Genomic DNA, 20,109 nt, shown 5'->3' with positions numbered 1-20,109 from the left:
CGGGAACAAGTCCCGAGGGCTGATGAAACGGGAGCTCCAGCTCTCCCTATCATCAGCTTTCCATCCACCTTGGGAGTACTGCCCTGCTCGACTGGTGCTACAGTCTACTCCTACATGAGAGGTGGCATGATCTTCCTTTATTAAGGAGGAGGGAATCCCGAATGGATAGTGCAAACATTTGATGTAAGCAAAATCCCCAGTAAGATAAACTAGGTGGTTTTGGGAAGAAGGCCCAGCAGAGTCACAACGATGGAAGGCAGCATCTGCAAGCAGTTCTTACGCCATAAAAGACGATTTGCACCTAGAATGAAGCACGTGAATAGGTGTCCGAGAACTTCGGTCTTCTGGGTTATGTGTTCAAACTCCAACCTGTGGGATTCATATCGCCACTTATAACAAACCATTCGATTATCATTATACAGCAACTCTATCCTAATGTGTAAAATAATTTGGAAATTTTTTACAACACGGACAGATAACGAAAATTACAGTTCATAATTATCAACATAAGCTAAGTAAAAGTAAAATGAATAAGGGAGAAATTATTTAACGACACATCTTCACCATATTGATTTGCAGTGTAACTGACATGGCATTAAAAAAGGAAAACACATGAGAAGTGGTTCATGTATGTCAAGTAATAGTAGCAGTCAGAAAAAACGTATTATGTAAATACGATTCCTTTGGTACCAAAAATATGCTGGCATCCACATGTTCGTCCCCTGGAGTAAGTGGCATCTCATGTCAGTGCTACCTGCCGCCCATACGACACAAGCATGGCGTACCAAAACTTGAGCCTTTCAGCAGATGTTATCACAGATTTCAGGATACGGTTTTTGTTTATGATAGTTCGTACAAGTACACCGGAAACGTAGAAGTACTGGAAAATCGCCTAAGGTTACAGGAATACGGACCCATGACCAAAGCAAATGACGCTCATGATTGGTGGATATGAACACTGTGAATAGATTATAGAATGGATTGTCGCTAGAGCCTTTCCTACTCTTTTTTTTAAATATAATTTTTCCCGATGATAATTAAATCCCATTAGTTCAATGACTGTATTAATTATTTTTAATTTATATTGGCAACTCGTTTATCACTAATTTTCGCATGTAAAGGTGAGTAGAATACACTGAGAAACAAATAATATTTTTTTGTCACAAGGATGAAAATACCTGAGTCTTTTATTTTATTTCTTTTTTCGCTGAATCCAAATATGTTTGTAACATTTCTCTAACAGGTAAGGTTTTGAGTGACAAGCAAGTTAATTTTTTAAACCCCATTTGTTTACATACTTATTGAAATCTGGTCAAAAAGACCAACTTGTTAAAATCTGTTCAAAAAGACAAAGTAGCTTTGCCTAATTTTCTGTGGTACTTTGCCTCAGGAATGTTTCACTGGAGAGTCCAGCACTAGTTAGCCAGCATACTGGGACTCCAGTTGCCTTGGTAACACTTTTCAATGTTAGGAATGTCCTGATGAAACAGCTCACCGTGTTCATTGCTCACCGCGCCCAGGTTTTCTGGAAATAAGTGCATGTGAGAATTTAAAAAAAAATCTTTAATGACTTACTGCACCCCATAGCTTCGTAAGACTTATTATCATCCACTGTTTTAGGATAGTTTTCGGCGTTGTGATTTCCCAAAAAGTTTTTGCAGACACATTTGAAACTCTGCCACGCAGCTTTCTCAACTTCATCCAGTTCTCCTTCAAATCTCTCATCTCTTAACAATTCTCTGATATGAGGGCCTACAAAAATACCTCCTTTAATCTTGGCATCACTGATCTGGGGAAACTTAGTTCTCAAGTATGTGAATCTAGTTTGTATTTTAATCCATGGCTCATAAGTCCAAGCTTGATGTGCAACAGAGGGAGGTACACTTTCTCAGGGTCAGTATGTGGGTTTATCACAACATTCTTCTTGACTGGAGCAAGTATGTTAAGTTTGGCCAATCCTCCTGAATGTCGTATTTTTGCATGTCCCGACTGTCCCACTCACATAAAAAAAGACAGTACTTTGTATAGCCTTGCTGCAACCCTAGCAGAAGCGTAATGATATTTAGAGCTCCACAGATATTCCACTTACCTTTCTTATACATATTTAACTTTTTAAAAGGCAACTTCATGTTGCTGTATGACTCTTTATGTTTCCAGCATGTCCAGTCGGTAAAGAAGGAAATGTACTTCTCTTACGAAGAGAGACTACTTTCAAGTTGGCTTGTAAGCACCACTTGTCCACATTGTGTTCATGACCAAGAGCCCCCATGACTGAATTAACATCTTTACAACACACAAGTCCGTCCTCCTGAGAGCTTCTTTGAATGTACCATGGCAGCTGCGGGAAATAAAAATAGACTTGGGTCACGCTGCAGTAGATTCCAACCCTCTTATCTTGAACCTATGAGTTCAGCTGCTTCTTACATAAATCCAGGTCATGAACAAGGTCATTCATATATCCATGTGACAGTGAATGTGGTTCACTGGAAGAACAGGTAGCCTAGAATTGTGGATCAGAATTTTCTTCGTAATCTCCCTCGTTATATGCTCCAGCTTCGTTTGACTCCTCATTACTTAAAGTTACGTGCACTGAAGGATTCTGTACTGGAGATTCAGCACTTCTGGGAACTGGGCTCATTGTATATAGTAGATTAGCATATTTCATTAAGCTCTTTGTTGTTACGGTGATCCTGTTTGCACTTACAAGGCAGAAATAGCAGTCTGTTGCGTGATAATTGGGCTCTCTCTAAATAACTGGAACAACAAATGGCATGTGACGTGAAATTATTAGCCATCCTATGAGCAGTCTTGCACATTTCACACAACAAATGTGAGGGACCCAACTCTTGTCTTGATCACCCACTTTACATCCGAAAAAAGTTCACAGAATTTTTTTTTTGTTACTAATGGTGTGAAGTTCCGTTTGTGGGATTTAAAAGTTGGCTCAACACATACCCAGCAGATTAAGATAGTTCCACGGCATGACAAAGCATCTAGAATCCTAGATGAACACAACACAGCTGTAAAAAAAATAATATTGAAGAAAAAAGAAACACACACTAGTAATAACACTGTGGCACTCATAAGCAGACTGACTTGGAGCTGCTCTACACACAGACATATTAGGCTCATGTCTAATAAGTCTAAATATGTTTCAACCTGCACACATCGTTCTTCTGACCAAATTTATCCTGCCAATATTATCAGAGCTTTCTCCTCAAAGGATAAATTTTATTAATTATACACATAAAACTGTGCTAAATATTAAAAGATACTATAGTATTAACTTTGTATCCCGTCGCCATGCTCATACGAACGTATGAGCATGGCGACATCAAAGAGGTATGCCATATAGGAGAAATTTGATTTTATATTTGGATTTAGCATGAAAAAGTATACTTATAGCACCCATCAATACCCATGGGAAAAAGTTGTTGACCAGTGTTATTTAAGGAAGAATTACATGCTGACAGGCTTCGTATCTCAGAACACCAAACACATTTGTGGCCATTATAGGAATCCCTATTTTCTCCACATACCTGAACTCAGTTAATAGATTAATAGCTCCTCTTCCTTACCTTATCACGCCTACCCCCCACGCACAACACTCTAGCAGCTGGTTCCTGATCATTTTTACATGGTGCTGAACGGCTCATTCAATGAATATAAACGTTTGTAGGTAGCATAAATATTTGTTAATATTTTCAGATTTTTCACAGGATTCAGCGGTCACTGGAAACATCAAGTTTACCCGTGGACGATGAAAGTTACTTTTGGGTTGAATATAATGATTTGACGATAGCAAAGATGAAAAGAAAAAAGGTTTTAATATAAACAAATCAGTTAAAATTTCTCACGCTCTAAAAGAGTTCTATGTATCTATAGCCAAACACCTTAATCCTGTAAGAGGTGGCCACAAACAAATCGGCTCCTATATCTCCCTGTTCCCTGCCATTTCTCTTCCCTCTCCCGAACTTACACCTCCCTCTCTCACATACCTCTCAACTCCATCCCCCCATCTCATCCTCGGTCTCACACTCCCTCTCCCCACCTCCACCTCACTCACATGCACTCTCCTCATTAGTCTCTCACTCTCCATCCTCTCAACATGACCAAACTACCTCAGTGTGTTTCTTCTAGTGCCTTTTATCACATCCACACCATAACACTCTCACTTCCTCATTTGTCAGTCTGTCTCTCTATGTAATTCCACATGTAACTCTCAGATAACTCACTTCCACCGCCCTCACTCTTGATTTGTATCCTAGAAACAAGGGCCAAGCTTCACTTTCATACAGTGGAGTGGTGATCACAATACATTCATGCAGCGACTTTTTAACTTCCATTCTCACTTTCCACTTCTTATTGTTAATGTCAGTAAGCAAGCAGCCTTTTTTCCCTGATGAACTCTTTCAAGCATTTCATCCTCTAAACTTCCATCCTTACTCATCACACTACCTAAGTAGTAAAATGTACTTATATTTTCCGTTTCCTCACTCGCCAGTCTCACTATGCATTCAGCGACCTCATTTCTCTCGAAAACCACATCTTTACTCTTCCCTACATTCACCTATAGATTCCGCTTCTTACATACTCTCCCAAACTCATTCACCAACCATGCAGTTCCCCTTCATCTTCACTTAAAAGTACAGTATCATCTGAAACAACAGAAAAGGAAGTTTCCAAACGCTGCCATCTCTCATTAGGAACTCCATCCACATACAAATTGAAAAACTATGGCAACATGACTGACAAATCCCTGTTTCGGTCCAACATTCAGATAGGAAAATGCACTCAGTTCACCATCCACACACACTGCAGCCCTAATGCCCCCATTCGTACTCTTTGCGGCATTCAACAAATTCCCACTTACTCCATATATTGTTATGTTTTCCATATTCCTCGTCTATCCACTCTGTCATATGCCTTCTCTAATTCCATGAAGGCAGCGTACAACTTCTTTCCTATCTCTAGAAATTTTTTGCTAAACACCTTAGGATGAGTATCTGTTTTACACAGCCTCTTCCCTTCCTGAATCCTCCATGTTCTTATTCTATTAATTCATCTCTTACTTCCCTAACTTTATCAATAAGTATTCTTCCATAAGATTTTTCTATTACATTAAGAAGATAAATGTCCCTATGACTACCACACCCTTCTTATTCTCCTTTTCCTTTGTACAGGGGAATACCTATAGCGGACTTCCAATCCTCCAGGACTCTACCTTCCTCCCAGGCCAATCTGCACATCTTGCATGTCCATTCTGCCACTATCTCTCCCCCATGCTTCAGCATTTCACCACACACTCCAGCATTTCTTGGGGCTTTCCCCATTTTGACTTTCTTAATTGCTTCCAGTACTACCACAGCAAAATTGTCTAACTGTAATGATAGCAACGTATGAAAGTTACTGCTTCTGTGATGGGTTTAATGGAGACTGTTTCTAACCTGCCCATTGCGAGATATGCATTCTAAACTAACGATCCAGCATGATGACATTGTTTTACAATTTGTTCTTGCCATTGCCAGTTGATTTCATTTAGCTTATGAGCTGCTCCTGGGTGTAACGGAATAAATGAAGGCTAAATCTAACTCCATTACTTTGAAGAGTACCTTCAAAGCTAATGATAATCGCCTGGGGACAAAAGAAATAACATTAATTTAACAAGACTGATGGGAACGAAACTAACCTTAGTGAGTTCAAAGTCATGATGTCGTGATGATCTCTTGCTTGTCATAATAACCTTTTGGTGACCAGGTATCCCATCCAGGTTACTTAAATAGAGTGTTTTTAGGTGGCTACCAGCCAGCCTAGAATTATTGGGCAGTTGGGATTTCTTTTCCAGAGAGGAGAGGAACGCCTCCCTTTCGAATCCGACTAATCAGGCTCTCCCTGATAAAGTGAAGAATACGTCAGTCTCGGCCCAACTCTGAAAGTGCCAGCATTTTGCGAAAACTTTTCCGCCATTCAACACCCTCACGCCTATATCCATGGATTATGTTCACCACTTCTTTATACTCGTATGTTTGAGATGAATAACTGGGCATCATTTTGATATAGGATTCGTTAGGCTGAGGTAATTTGGAATAAGTGAAAAATTAGTGTGAAAAAGTAACCAGTCGGGTAACTCTGGGTGACTCTTGACAGACCACGCTCAGCCCGGGCACAAGTTTGTGGGCCCGAAAGTTTTTTTTTTTCTTCTTCTTTTTCTTCTTCTTCTCCCACGAAAGCACTTCAGTTATTATTTTTTACCATTCTGGTGTGCTTTTTCTTTGATGATATGATATATTATTGTTAATTATGCATTGTAGATGCGATATAAGAGATTACTCAGATTATTTGAGTTACTATATGTATATATATATATATATATATATATATATATATATATATATATATATATATATATATATATATATATATATATGTCTGTCTATCTATCTATCTATCTATCTATAATAGTTATGTCAGGTTAGCCCACTGTATTTATGTAATTATCCTTATTTCGATAATGAGGGTAATTATATATGATGAATGATTCATATTTTTTTCTTATCTCTTGGGTGCCAGCATGTTATTTGGCCGCCGGGCCAGGGGAGAGGGAGAGACTCGTCATCAATGGATTGCACCATTACAGGGAGCTGATAATGAGACTGAAGTTGAAACTGACGATGGTATTGCCGACCCTGATTTCGACATAAGTGCCCTTTTCGATGAAGGCCTAAACGATGAAGATGACCTTGCATATCCGTCGACATCAAGAACGAGTTGTGGTTAGTATGAATCACTAGTGACAGCTGTCTGTCCTTTTCAATTCTTACATACTCATGCCCGGCCTTTTAAATTATGGTAACACGTCTAGCCATTTAATTTTGGGCATGCTAGACTCCCCAGATGGTTTGCGTGGATGTACATAACTTTATCATTATGATATCAGTTTAGGAAAGAGTAGTAGGAGTGGAGGAAAAAGTGAGAAGGTGGAGGAAAGATTAGAACGAGGGGAAGATAGAGAGAGAAATCACCATATTCATTTATTGATTTACTTATGCTATTTCCGTCATACTTACCCTATTTCTGTTATACTTACCTTATTTCTGTTTTACTTACCTTGTTTCATTATACTTACCTTATTTCTGTTATACTTACCTTGTTTATTTCTATTATACTTTCCTTATTTATGCTTTCCTAACCATTTCTTTTACTTACAATATGTTTACTTGGCTTTATACTTGCCTGCTTTTGTCTCTTCTCAGGTATGTTGACTCATGTGACACCCCAAGAAATCCCAGGCGACGTCAAGGGGGAGGCAGAGAAGGATAATGGCGTTCAGCCTCGAAGCAAGAGACCATGCATTCGAAATTGAAAGAAGTGTGAGGGCATCAACATCCCGCCCCTGCCAGGCTACATTCACGAGGGCCCATCTTTCATAAGAGAGCCATACGAGAACTTCTCACTCTTCTTGAACAAGGACCTCATCGATCACATTGTCTTCCAGATGAACCTTTATACAAGACAGGGGAATCTTCGAAGTATCGTGATGGACGCCAACGAGTTGGCAGTCTGTAATGGCTTGGTGATTTACATGGGCATCATCCACCTCCCTAGCATCGACTATTGAGCCACGAAGACGAGGGTGCCACAAGTGACTGAATACATTTAAAAGAATCGGTTCAGGTTGATCCTGGCAACACTGTACTTCAATGACAATGAACAAGCCAGGGCCTCCTAGGAGAGATTTTTCAAGATTTACCCTGTCTTCACTTTCATCAAGGAGTTCCTAAAGGTGCCACCTACTCCAGTTAACTCCATCGATGAGGTTATAGTGGCCTACAAAGGGAGCATGGCAGGCAACCTGCGGCAGTACATTGCAAACAAGCCAGATTAGTGGGAATACAAAGTTTTCGGCCGTGCAAGCATAGATGACTTCGTCCACGATATCCTTATGTACCAGGGCGAAACGACGTTCGGGAGCCTCCATACGGAGCTGATAAAGAAGTTGAAAGTCAGCTCCAAGACCGTCATTGCCCTGGTACGGACTCTGGAGGACCCCAGGAACTCTGCTGTGTATGCTGACAATTTCTTTACCAGCCTTGAATTACCAGAATACCTGAGTCATTATGGCTGTTGATATGTGGGAACCGCCAAGGGGGAATCGCATTGGACAACTCTCCTTGACCAAGACCAAGGATATGGAAAAGAAGGCAGTACTCAGAGGCTCTCTGGATTACTGTTCATCTGATGGCATCCTGATAGAAAGGCGAAAGGACAACAAGGTTATCACTTGTCGCGGGGTTTTTGTAGAATTTAAAAATTAAATAAAGGTTATGAGTTTTGCTTGAAAATAGAGACAAAGAATAGACTTGTGAAATCAAGCAGTAAGTTTACTTTATGCCAGCTTACTTCGCCGATTCTCTAAGGACGAGAATTTATAAACTTTCTCAACAGAACACAGCAGAGACTAATTACTCACAAGTGCTGTTTGTAATACTGTTAGCCTCTTGAGAAAGTGACTCCACCCCTGACAATCAATAACTAATACTAATAGTAATAAGCAGGTTCTTGCCGGTGCATTAACTCCTGGTTGGCACAACGGATTTAAGCTTAATACAAAAGGACTGGCCTACGTACCCGTTATGAATAATGCAAAGCATTTATGCAAACTAGGAGCTGCAACTGGAATAAGCTTATTGTCGAGAAATAAAACACGAGTTTACATTACATCAAGCTCAAAGAAAAGGAACTGTAAAATTATTAATTACAATGAAATAAATTTACATTACATAAGTCTCAAAATGAATTCAAAATAACAAGGAGAATACACTCACTCGCTCACCCAAAAGCTAAACTTAAATCTAGGAAAAAAGAAAAGAAATACTGGTCAGTGGAGGGGGCTAAGCGGAAACTGGGCGTCGGTGCGTAGGACGGACGTTGCACACGCTAAACCTCTCGCTGATTCACCGTCTAGGTGGAGATTTCAGGAACTCGCTGTACACGAACCTTCTCTCACGATGCTCTAATCCTGACTAAGTTCGAATTATGGAAGGGGGTGAGAGATGGCCATGCTTGGTTCAACGGTCAACGAAAATAAAGTAAGCGATACACACTCACAATAAATCACTCAGCGAAGGCGCTAATGTCACGCACAAGGATGATCACTTATGAAACAGTGAAAAATGTACTGAAAATACTCCCGATCGGGTGAATACGAGGACGGTTAAGCTGAGTGATAAACAGTGGGAATTCCACTAGAATTCGTGGTTTTCCTACTGATGAAGAATGTGACGAATTTATAAATACGCTCGCGTAAATTCGTGACATCACTGTCCTTTCAAAAGATGCAGGGATCAAGTCCATGGGCCACATCAAACGTTATGACAGAGCCACCAAGACCCACAGAGTGGTGCCATGTCCTGATGTCCTAACAAAGTACACTGGGAGGATGGGTGTCATTGATATGAGTGGTATGCTGATGCATCTGTACAAGACCTCCAAGTGTGCAAACAGGCACTTCATGAAGCTCTTTGGCTACATACTCGACCTCTGCGTCTGCAATGCCGGGGTGATCTACAAAGGGATTCCAGGGATTTAGAAGTGCTTCCCAGGCCTCTGAAGGAGTCCCGGCTGGATATCTCTAATACAGCCAAGTGCAAGAAGGAGGCTTCAGCCAGGCTTACCAGGGCATCCCTTTCCCGGTGTCAGTGCCACCTCCCAGGCTTGGTCAAAGGGCAACAGTGCCAAGAATCGAGGAACAATGCAACGGAGCTGCATATCCCCCATCATGTCAATATGTGTCTGACATGCAAACACATCTAAAGATCCCAATTGGTGTGCGAGGTATGCAGTCACCGTATGTCAATCTGACGAGAGGAACAGCTTCATAACTTTTCACAAGAATCTGTAGTCATGTTCAGAAGAGGTGGTAATTGATTCAGTTTTTTATATACTTTTATTATTTTGTGCAGTAGGTTTTTGTAATAAAATTTTTGACACAGAGATACTTTTCACTTATACCTTCATTGATACCTGCAACACAATAAAAACTTACCAAGGATAAAAGAAATAATACATACATGGTAAAATGTTTATTTGAAATATCTGAAATATGGTAAAAATAAAAAGTAAAATAATTACTTTAAAAACGGAAACAGAAAAGATTACACAAAGAATACTTGAATATAGCCTAAAATTACGATATAAATTGCAAATCAACCTGAAGGAACTAATATATGAATAGTAAAAAGGTAGGCAAAAGGTGGTCAAAGTTTTCCTATAAGGCCCACAACAGCCCAGTTGGGCTTAGCAAGGTGTGTTGAGACTCATCCATGAGGGCCCGACTGAGATGAGCATGGAGCATCAAAAGCTGCCCGCTAAAACCCAACTGGGATAAGCATGATTCATCGAAAGTTGCCCACAAGAGCCTAACTGGGATGAGAGTGATCTATCGAAAGTCACCTGAGATTCCCCTGATTGAGCTACTTCACTGATGTGCAATGGCGCACAAATAACTAAAACATTCGAATAACGTTTAGGAGTAAAAACGCCCTAAATTTGTCTCTAGTTTACCATACTAAGAGCGATTTCGAAATTCCCAAGGAAACTTGGGATGGACCTTAAAGGGATGCTGGAGCAACTATAATGGATGTAGTGTGGAATGATAATGTATAGGATGGAGTGCGAGAAAATAAGAAGGAATAGGATACATTATCAGGAAGACATGGAGTGCGAGAAAATAAGAAGGAATAGGATACATTATCAGGAAGACATGGTTTTAACATAGTACTCGTAAAGGGTCATGGTCATGCTGTAATCTACTTAGTTCAACTACTGTCTCTTTGAAAAGGACAGCTTTATGTAGGATGAATGTGTGGTGGACACCCAGTTTCCGAGGGTTTACCTTGAAAAGTAATTTACGGTTACTATCTAAACTCACTTCAGTGTGAATAACCATGAGCAGTAATGAAAATCTGTCTGTCTGCCTGCCATTTATGGAAATCGAGGGAATACATACAGAACTCGCTAAACATCTTGAATAGGGATAAATTTTTACCAAGAATTTACATGTGTGTATTGCTAAACTGACCCCCTTGATAGCCAAACATAGAGCTAACCAGAAATAATCAAATCAACATGGTGGAAACATGATAGTCACTTACCAAAGAGTTTATTACTTATACAAACATTTCATTATTAGCAACAATGGGTCGGATGGGTGGGTGGAATGGCGAGGTGGGTAGGGTGGGTGGAGTGGGGGGCTAGGGTTTAATATATGCGTGGATGAGCAGGGGAGGGTGGATGAAGTGGCTGTACGGGAGAATGGGATGTGTGTAATGTGGCAGGGTGTATATATCATCAACATCATCCACAGTCGTTTGACTGCTGAAGAATTGCCTCACCCAATCTTCCCTAATAATTCCTTGACTGAGCTTGTCTCTGTCAGGATTTGCCTGCAAACTTCTCTGTCTCATCTCTCCACCTCCTGTCTGTCCTTTGTCTGCTACGCATGCAACCATTGGAGTCCAGTCAGACTCTTGCACGATCACTTACTCCTTATTCTTGCCACATGACCTGCCCACCTCCGTTCCTGTTCTTTTATAACTTCTATAAAGTCTCTGTCTTTAATCTACTCTCTTACCCACGTTGATGTCTCCCTGTCTGTCAAAGTATTCGCAACATTCATCTTTCCATTTGGAGATGTCCATCATCCAACCACTCAGTGTAGTGGTACTCTATTTTGAGCTAGCTCTACACTGAGTGGCATGCCATGTGATTTCCTGAAAACCATGAAATCATTTGATTCGTTGGGTGGTAACCTTATAAACATCCAACAAGTGTTCCTTACGTGCCAACAAATGGAATGGCGAAGGGTTAGTGCCCCTCCCCGGACAAAAACTTACGAAAAATAGAAATATGACGCCTCAAATCACGACGGACAAATGGATGACAATCAAGGACCAGACAAAAGGACATGGTTCGGATAGTGACATGGAATGTAAGGGGTGCGAATGATGAGGCGAATAAGACAAAGATTGTCCAGGTGCTTGAGGGTGCAAAAGTGGACATATGTGGATTAATGAAGACTAAATGGTCAGGCGAGAGTGGGAGTATGGATGGGATATATGCATGGAGGTAGGTGAGAATGAGAGAGAAAAAGAGGGTGTATGTATTATTGTGTGAAAGAGATGGAAGAAGAATATAACAGAGTGTGGATCAGTTGGTTCAAGGATTGTGTGAGTAAGATTGAAAGTAGGATTACAAACGTGGACGGTTGTGTGCATGTCTGTATGCTCAAACGCAAGACCTTGGAAGCAGATTGAAAAAAGAGTTCAGGGCAAATGTGGAAGCCTGCATGGAAAAGTTTGAGAGAATAAGGGAGTGTTTTTTATTGGAGATATGAATGGAAATGTAGGGACTGTGAAGATGGAGTAGCTGGTAAGTGGGGTGTGCCTACAGAGGTCGATGAGAAGGGCGGTGCTCTATTGGACATCTGTGCAGGGAGGGGGTTGGTGATAGCCAATACCTTCTTTAGGCACAAAATGATCCACAGGTATACATGGTGAATGATTACAAGGATGGGTGGTGATTTGAATGAACAGAAGGTAATGATTGATTATGTGTGTGTGGATGAAAGAATGAGAAGTATGTAATGGATGCAGGAGCATACAGAGTTTCGGGGAGTGAACTTTCTGACCACCACTTGGTGGTGGTGAAAGTCAAGGTTCAAGTGCAATGGAAGAAATGGAGGAGGGAAGGACAGGAGGGAGTAGTCCATTCAACAAGGGTAGAAAGTTTGCCAGAGGATGAAAAACAGGCAGAATAAAAGAGAGAAGTGGAGAAGCAATTGGGTAAATAAGATTTGGAGCAGATGGGGGAGGTGGAAGGTGTGTGCAAGATATTCACAGAAGAAATCTGTGCAGCATGTGAGGTGGTGTGTGGGGACAAGAGAAGAGGTAAGGGGGTGCAAGGAACAGCATAGTGGAACCCAATGGGAAGCTTCAATGTCGTGAAGACTATGTATGGGGTGCTTAGGCTGCAGTGCATGTGGATAGTGAACTGGGTGATTTTTTCTATCTGAATGTTGGATTGAAACCGATGTGTCATATCTCCATGGTCGTTCAATCAGTATATGGATGGGGTAATAAAAGAGGTATTGTAGAAGGTAGGGCAATGGATTTTGGAGCGACCCTAATGAGAGAGGGCAGCGTTTGAAAACTTCCTGTACTGTTGTTTGCAGATGCTGCTGTGTTGTTAAGTGAAGACAAAGGGGAACTGCAAGGCTTAGTGAATGAGTTTGGAGAGTAAGAAACGGAATCTACAGAAGAATGTAAGGAGAGTAAAGTTACGGTCTTCGAGAGAATTGAAGTCACTGAATGTACAGTGAGGTTGGATGATGAGAAATGAATAATGCGGGTGCATTTAAGTACTTGGGTAGTTTGATAAGTAAGGATGGGAGGTTGGAGGATGAAGTGCTGGAAAAGGCACAACAAGGAAGAAAGGTTGCAGGTTCTTTGAAAACAATGATAAGAGAAATAGGGAATTGAGCATGGAAGTAGAAAATGAACTGAGTAATAGTATTGTGACATCAACTCTAACGTATGGAAGTGAAGCGTGGACCTTGCTGGAAGGTCACATTTCAAGAAAGAGAGCAGTGGATATGAGTTATCTGATAAAAGCATGTGGAGTTACATGGGGAGACGGACTGACAAATGAGGAAGTCAAGAAACGTTGTGGTGTGAATGTGGATGTGATGGAAAGTTTTAGGAGCAATATACTGAGGTGGTTTGGCCGTGTGGAGAGGATGGAGAGCGAGAAACTAATGAGGAGGTTGCATGTGAGTAAGATGGAGGGGGGAGAGGGAGGGGTAGGCCTAAGATGACGTGAATAGACAGAATGGAGAGATATATGAGAGAGAGGGGGTGAGCTGGGGCGAAGGCAGTGAAGCGGTGGGGGACAGGACGACATGGAGGCGATTTGTTTGTGGCCACCCCTTACGAGATCAAGGAGTCTGGCAATAGATAAACAGACGTTTCCATTGCTCTTTGAGAACAGATTAATATGTTTTCCATTGATTTTTTTCAATTTTCCGTTCTCACAATCGTACGTCATAACTGGGATTGTACACCCGAAAACAGTAATTTCTCCCCCCCCCCTTGCTGCCGGAGTCGCTGCCAGTGAGCGTCAAGGCGATCGAACACCCCACACCCACTGCCCCTCCCCCAACCCCTGTGTAAGCGTTGTTGGATATATGTGGAAGGACCAAAGCTGGTGATGTTACAATGTATCATGGTTGTGTTTATAGACAATCAGAACGAGTAGGAGAAAGAATATAAAGGCATTTAATGTGTAATACTGTGATGTTTTCCATAACATATGTGAATAGTACGAAAATGAAAGAAAACCTACAATGTATTATGTGTTATTGTCCTTAAGTCCTATATTATAATGTTACAAATAAATATAGTATACTCAACAGCATCTGTTGAAAGACATGTCTTTTCTCATATATTCTCGCTCCCACCTCTACCACCCTTCTCTCTGGGTTCCTGTCTCGGTCTCCACCAAACGCCTCTCATACACTGTCGTTCCCACTCCCATCCATTGTTAATCAACATTACCTAAGATGATTATGAAATGATCCGTCTGGTATTGATCATATTAATATTATCATACACCTCTGTATTAAGCACCAACAAATCAACAACATACCTGTACATACATACAACATACCACCTGATATACCTGCCAAGTCTTTCATCCTGTTGTAAGCTGTTACGTGATATATGAACTGCAAGTTGGACCTTGTGTTACAAGGACATACGTTTGTTTATCGTTAACACAGGTTATGACTGTTTTTTTTTGGACGTCCATTAATTCATATTAATGTGGCAATTTAAGCCTTGCATTATAAACACCTAAGGTTTATGTTCCTGCCATTATTGGATGAACGAAACGAATCAGGGATCGACTCTGACAAACCACAGACTCTCTGCTTTAACGGAAATATTCCGACCTCTTGTCACAACAGGGACACAATGTCATTATGTATACGACTGCATGTGGGTAGTTGTATACATAATGACACTGTGTAACCGTTGTGACAGGAGGTCGGAATATTTTCGTTACAGCAGAGAGGTTGTGGTTCGTCAAAGCCAATCTCTGATTCGTTTCGTTCTTCCAATAATAACAGGAACATAAACCTTACGTGTTTATAATTTAGGCTTGAATTGCCATGGTAATATTATTAATGGACGTCCAAAACCACACATAACCTGTGTTAACGATAAACAAACGTATGTCCTTGTAACACAAGGTTCAACTTGCAGTTCACATGTCACGTAACAGCTTACAACAGGATGAAAGAGTTGGCACTTATACCGAAGTATTGTATTTTACTGATTTGTTGGTGCTTAATACAGAGGTGTATGATAATATTAAAATGATCAATACCAGACGGATCATTTCATCATCATCTTAGTTAATGTTGATTAACAATGGACGGGAGTGGGGACGACAGTGTATGAGAGGCGTTTGGTGGAGACCGAGACAGGAACCCAGAGAGAAGGGTGGTAGAGGTGGGAACGAGAATATATGAGAAAAGACATGTCTTTCAACAGATGCTGTTGACTGTACTATACTTATTTGTAACATTATAAAATAAGTGATGGAGGTGGGAGCGAGAATGTATGAGAAGAGACATGATATCTTTCAACAGATGCTGTTCACTATATTATACTTATTTGTAACATTGTAATATAGGTCAGGTATATAGACAATACCACATAATATCCATCCATCCATCAATCATCCAATCTTACATTGCCCCATGAGGAGCGTAGGAGCCCGGGGCTAGGCAATTGGTCCCGACATTTAAGATGAGAGTGAAACATAATAAAATGTATTTTTTTTCATTTTCATGTGTTTTTCATATATCGTCGATAACAGCACAGTATTACACATTGAATGCCTTTATATACTTACACCTATTGGTTCTGATTGTCTATAAAAACAAACATGACATTGTAACATCACCAGCTTTGGCCGTTCCACATATATCCAACAACGCTTACATTGGGGTTGGTGGAGGGGCGAAGGGTGAGGGGTGTTCGATCGCCTGGTCGCTCACTGGCGGCGACTCTGGCTACGGGGGGGGGGGAGAGAAATTAGTGCTTTCGGGTGTACATTCGTTATATACTTTTCGTTTCATACAGACTGGCCAGCTACTTTTCGTGGTGTCTCTATGTTTACCGAAAGTTTTCCATCCAATTGTGATTTGTCTTTATTTCGTTTTCATTTTCTTTCGTTGGTTTTAGTATTTCCCCCAAGTAAATTTACTCAACTTCTTCAAGAATTTTTTCTTTTATTTTGATGACGGTCTTTGCTGTACTTGGATTAAACATTAGTTTTACCCCGGTCCATCTTTAGCCCTACTTTGAGACCCTTTTTGTTTAGGCCAGTAAACATTTCTTGCAATGTTTCTGCTGTTTCTGAGATTAGAACAATGACATCTGCGAATCGTAAGTGATTTAAGTATTCTAAATCTATGCTTACGCATTTGTTTTCCCATTCCAGCATTCTAAAAGTGCTTTTAAGGCATGCTGTAAAAAATGTTGGTGAAATTGTATCTCACCGGCACAAACACTTTTCATAGTTTTTTCCCGATTCTGTATGTAACTTAACTGTGGCAGTTTCCTCTTCGTATATGCTTTCGCATGGTTTAACATGTTATTCACTCATTCTCCTCGCGATGAATTTAGATTGGCTGTATTTTCCACTGAATCGAAAGCCTTCTCGTAAACGACAAAACCAAAGCAGAGTGATTTACTTTATTTTGTAGCTGTCTGAATTAGCTGTTTCATTGTGTGTAGATGATCAGAATCGAATAACCGATTGGGAATCCTGCCCGTGACACGAGGCTGTTTTTCTTCCAGATTTCTTATCATCATCTTCGTAATGAGTTTAGTGAAGTGTTCCTAAATAACTGATTAAAATGCTAATATGACGATAGTTGCTACTTTGAGTCACCTTTTTTGTAAGGCAAAATAACCATTGCATCACACCATGTTTTGGGATTTTTCTTCTTTATACATTGAGTAAATGAGGGGGCTAGTTGGTTCTGAACTTCTACTCCTGCATCTATCAGTAAATTTGCTTCTATTCCATATTTTCTTGGTGCCTTTCCTCTTTTCCATTAAGAGAAAATTATCATTCTCTTTGATGTATACACCTCTAGGTAATATTCTAAAACTTCTTTCACTATCTTCTCTCTGCAATTAATGATTTCACGATATATATATCCATCCATCCATCCATCAGCCAATCCTACGTTGACCCATGAGAAGCGTAGGAGCCCGGGGCTAGGCAAGTTGATCCTGGCATTTAAGGTGAGAATGACCAGCCTCACTCATCCATGAGTGGCATTACATGAGCAATAAATCCCAACCATCCCTTGGATATAAACCTTCACCGGCTCAAACTGATTGGAGCACCTCCAGGCACCAATATTTGGTTATATGTTTACCACCCAGCGTAGTAAATGGTTTCCTGGTGTACAGGAAATCATTTGACTTGTCAGTCAGTGTAGGGTCACCCACAGGCAGAACGAAGAGGAACGAATGAGGGAAAGAAAGACACAAGAAGGAGTGTAAAGTCACCCGCAGGCAGAAGAAAGAGGAAAGAATGAAGGAAAGAAAGACAGAAGAAGATGGATGGAAAGAAAGATGGAGGGAAGAAAAGGGCAGACACCCGAGAGCAGCATTACATCAACTGAGTGGATGGTGAGTGCCCCCACCTACCACAACGATTATATATATATATATATATATATATATATATATATATACCTAGGCTGCTTTCCCCAAGGAAAAGGAGGTAGCCAAGACAGGACGACACACTCCCCATTTACTCATCCATTCAAACACATTTATTTGCATCTTAGCCCCAAAGGGGAGAAGGGACAGATCCTCACCGCACCACACCGCACAAGGGTCAACTGTGCAGTGCAATCAGTGACATCCGCAGCAGGGCACGACAGCAGAGCTGGTTTACCCCTGCCACATCATAATAGACCCATCCCCTTGCCAGCACCTGACCACTAGCTGATCAGACCAAATGCGGGAGAATGTCCCCTCAGGGCTGCATCATCATTTATTTATTCACAATTTCTCTCCGTTTATTTCTGTCACGCACAGCCACTCTTCCTTGCTCAACAGACATCCCTCTCGCATCCAGTGCTCTCTTCACACTGTCCATCCATCCTATTCGTGGTCTCCTTCTCAGCCTTGCACCTCTCACATCAGATCTAGTTATCATTTTCACCAATCGCTCATTATCCATTCTCTCCATATGCCCAGACCATCGCAACACCCTCTGCTCAACTCTACCAGCCATCCCCCGAACAACTCCAGTTCTCCTTCGCACTTCATTATTTTGCACTCGATCCATACGCATCACTCCACACATACTCCTCAGACACCTCATTTCCATTACGTTCAAACTTTTCCTCTCTGCTACACCCATATTCCATGTTTCAGCCCCATATAATGCAGTCGGTACCACAACACCATACAGCCTTCTCTTTACATCCATTCTAAGCGAACGACATCTAAATACTTTTTTCATTCCTCTCAGCACCTTACCTATTTCATTCATTCTAAACTTCACTTCTGCATCTATTCTTCCATCCACAGCAACATCTATCTATCTATTGCCAGACGCCTCAATCCCGTTTGGGGTGGCCACAAACAAATCGCCTCCAAGTCGCCCTGTCCCCCGCCATTTCACTGCCCTGCTCCCAACTCACACCCCCCTCTCTCATATACCTCTCCACCCCATCCCTCCATCTCATCCTCGGCCTCCCCCGCAACATGTGACCCTAAATATTTAAAACACTCTACCTCCTCAAGCAACGCACCATTCAAAACTATATTCATCCCCCTACCATCCACCAACCTCGTAAACTTCATCATTTTACTCTTATTCTCATTTACTTTCAATTTCCTTCTTTCACACACCCTTCCAAACTCCTCTACCAACTGTCTCAATCTCTCCTGTGAATCAGCCACCAGTGCAGTATCATCTGCAAACAGCAGCTGCTTCAGGTTCTACTCTCCACCATCAACATTCACCAGACTCAGACCTTCACAAAAAACTCTTGCATTCACCTCCCTTACAACACCATCCATATAAATATTAAACAACCAAGGCGACATCACACATCCCTGTTGCAGCCCCACTCTCACGGGAAACCAATCACTCACAGCATTTCCCACTCTTACACACGCTCTACTATTTACATAAAAACTTTTCACCCCTTTTAGTAACTTATCATCAAGTCCATGCAATCTTAAAACAGTCCACAAAGCCTCCCTATCAATTCTATCATACGCTTTCTCTAAATCCATTAATGCCCAAAACACATCCTCGCCTTTCGCTAAATTCTTCTCACACACTTGTCTCACAGCGAACACCTGATCCACGCATCCCTTCCCTCTCCTAAAGCCACACAGCTCATCAACAATCACTCCCTCTGTACCCTCTCTAACTCTCATAATTAACACTACACCATACACCTCACCTACAACACTCAACATACTTATACCCCTAAAGCTAGTAAATTCATACTTATCACCCTTGCCTTTATACAACGGGACCACATAAGCACTTGTTCAGTCAACTGGCACCATACCTTTCACAAAGCACACATTCAACAATCTTACTAACCAGTCAACAATAATCACTCCACCATCCTTCAGGCATCCACAGCACACCCATCCATACCTGCAGCTTTCCCTGTTTTCATCTCCTTTACTGCCTTCTCCACTTCCTCCTTCGTGACCAAAGAATCATTCAACTCTCCCGACATATTTATTCCTCTCACCCTTCTATCCACCACAATCTCAGCCACCTTGTCCTCCTCTGCATTTAATAATCTTTCAAAATACTCTGCCCATCTCTTCCTTACTGTATATATATATATATATATATATATATATATATATATATATATATATATATATATATATATATATATACACTTCGTCTAGTGTTACCTCAGGAATTTCACTTTTGTCAACTGAAAAGTTAGCTCTTGGTACTACTGTCTTTCATGCATTC

The sequence above is a fragment of the Coenobita brevimanus genome, chromosome 29 (assembly GCF_032717465.1).
Source record: "Coenobita brevimanus isolate Jiangsu-jjx chromosome 29, ASM3271746v2, whole genome shotgun sequence".
NCBI lineage: Eukaryota > Metazoa > Arthropoda > Malacostraca > Decapoda > Coenobitidae > Coenobita > Coenobita brevimanus.
This window is presented reverse-complemented; position numbering follows the sequence as displayed.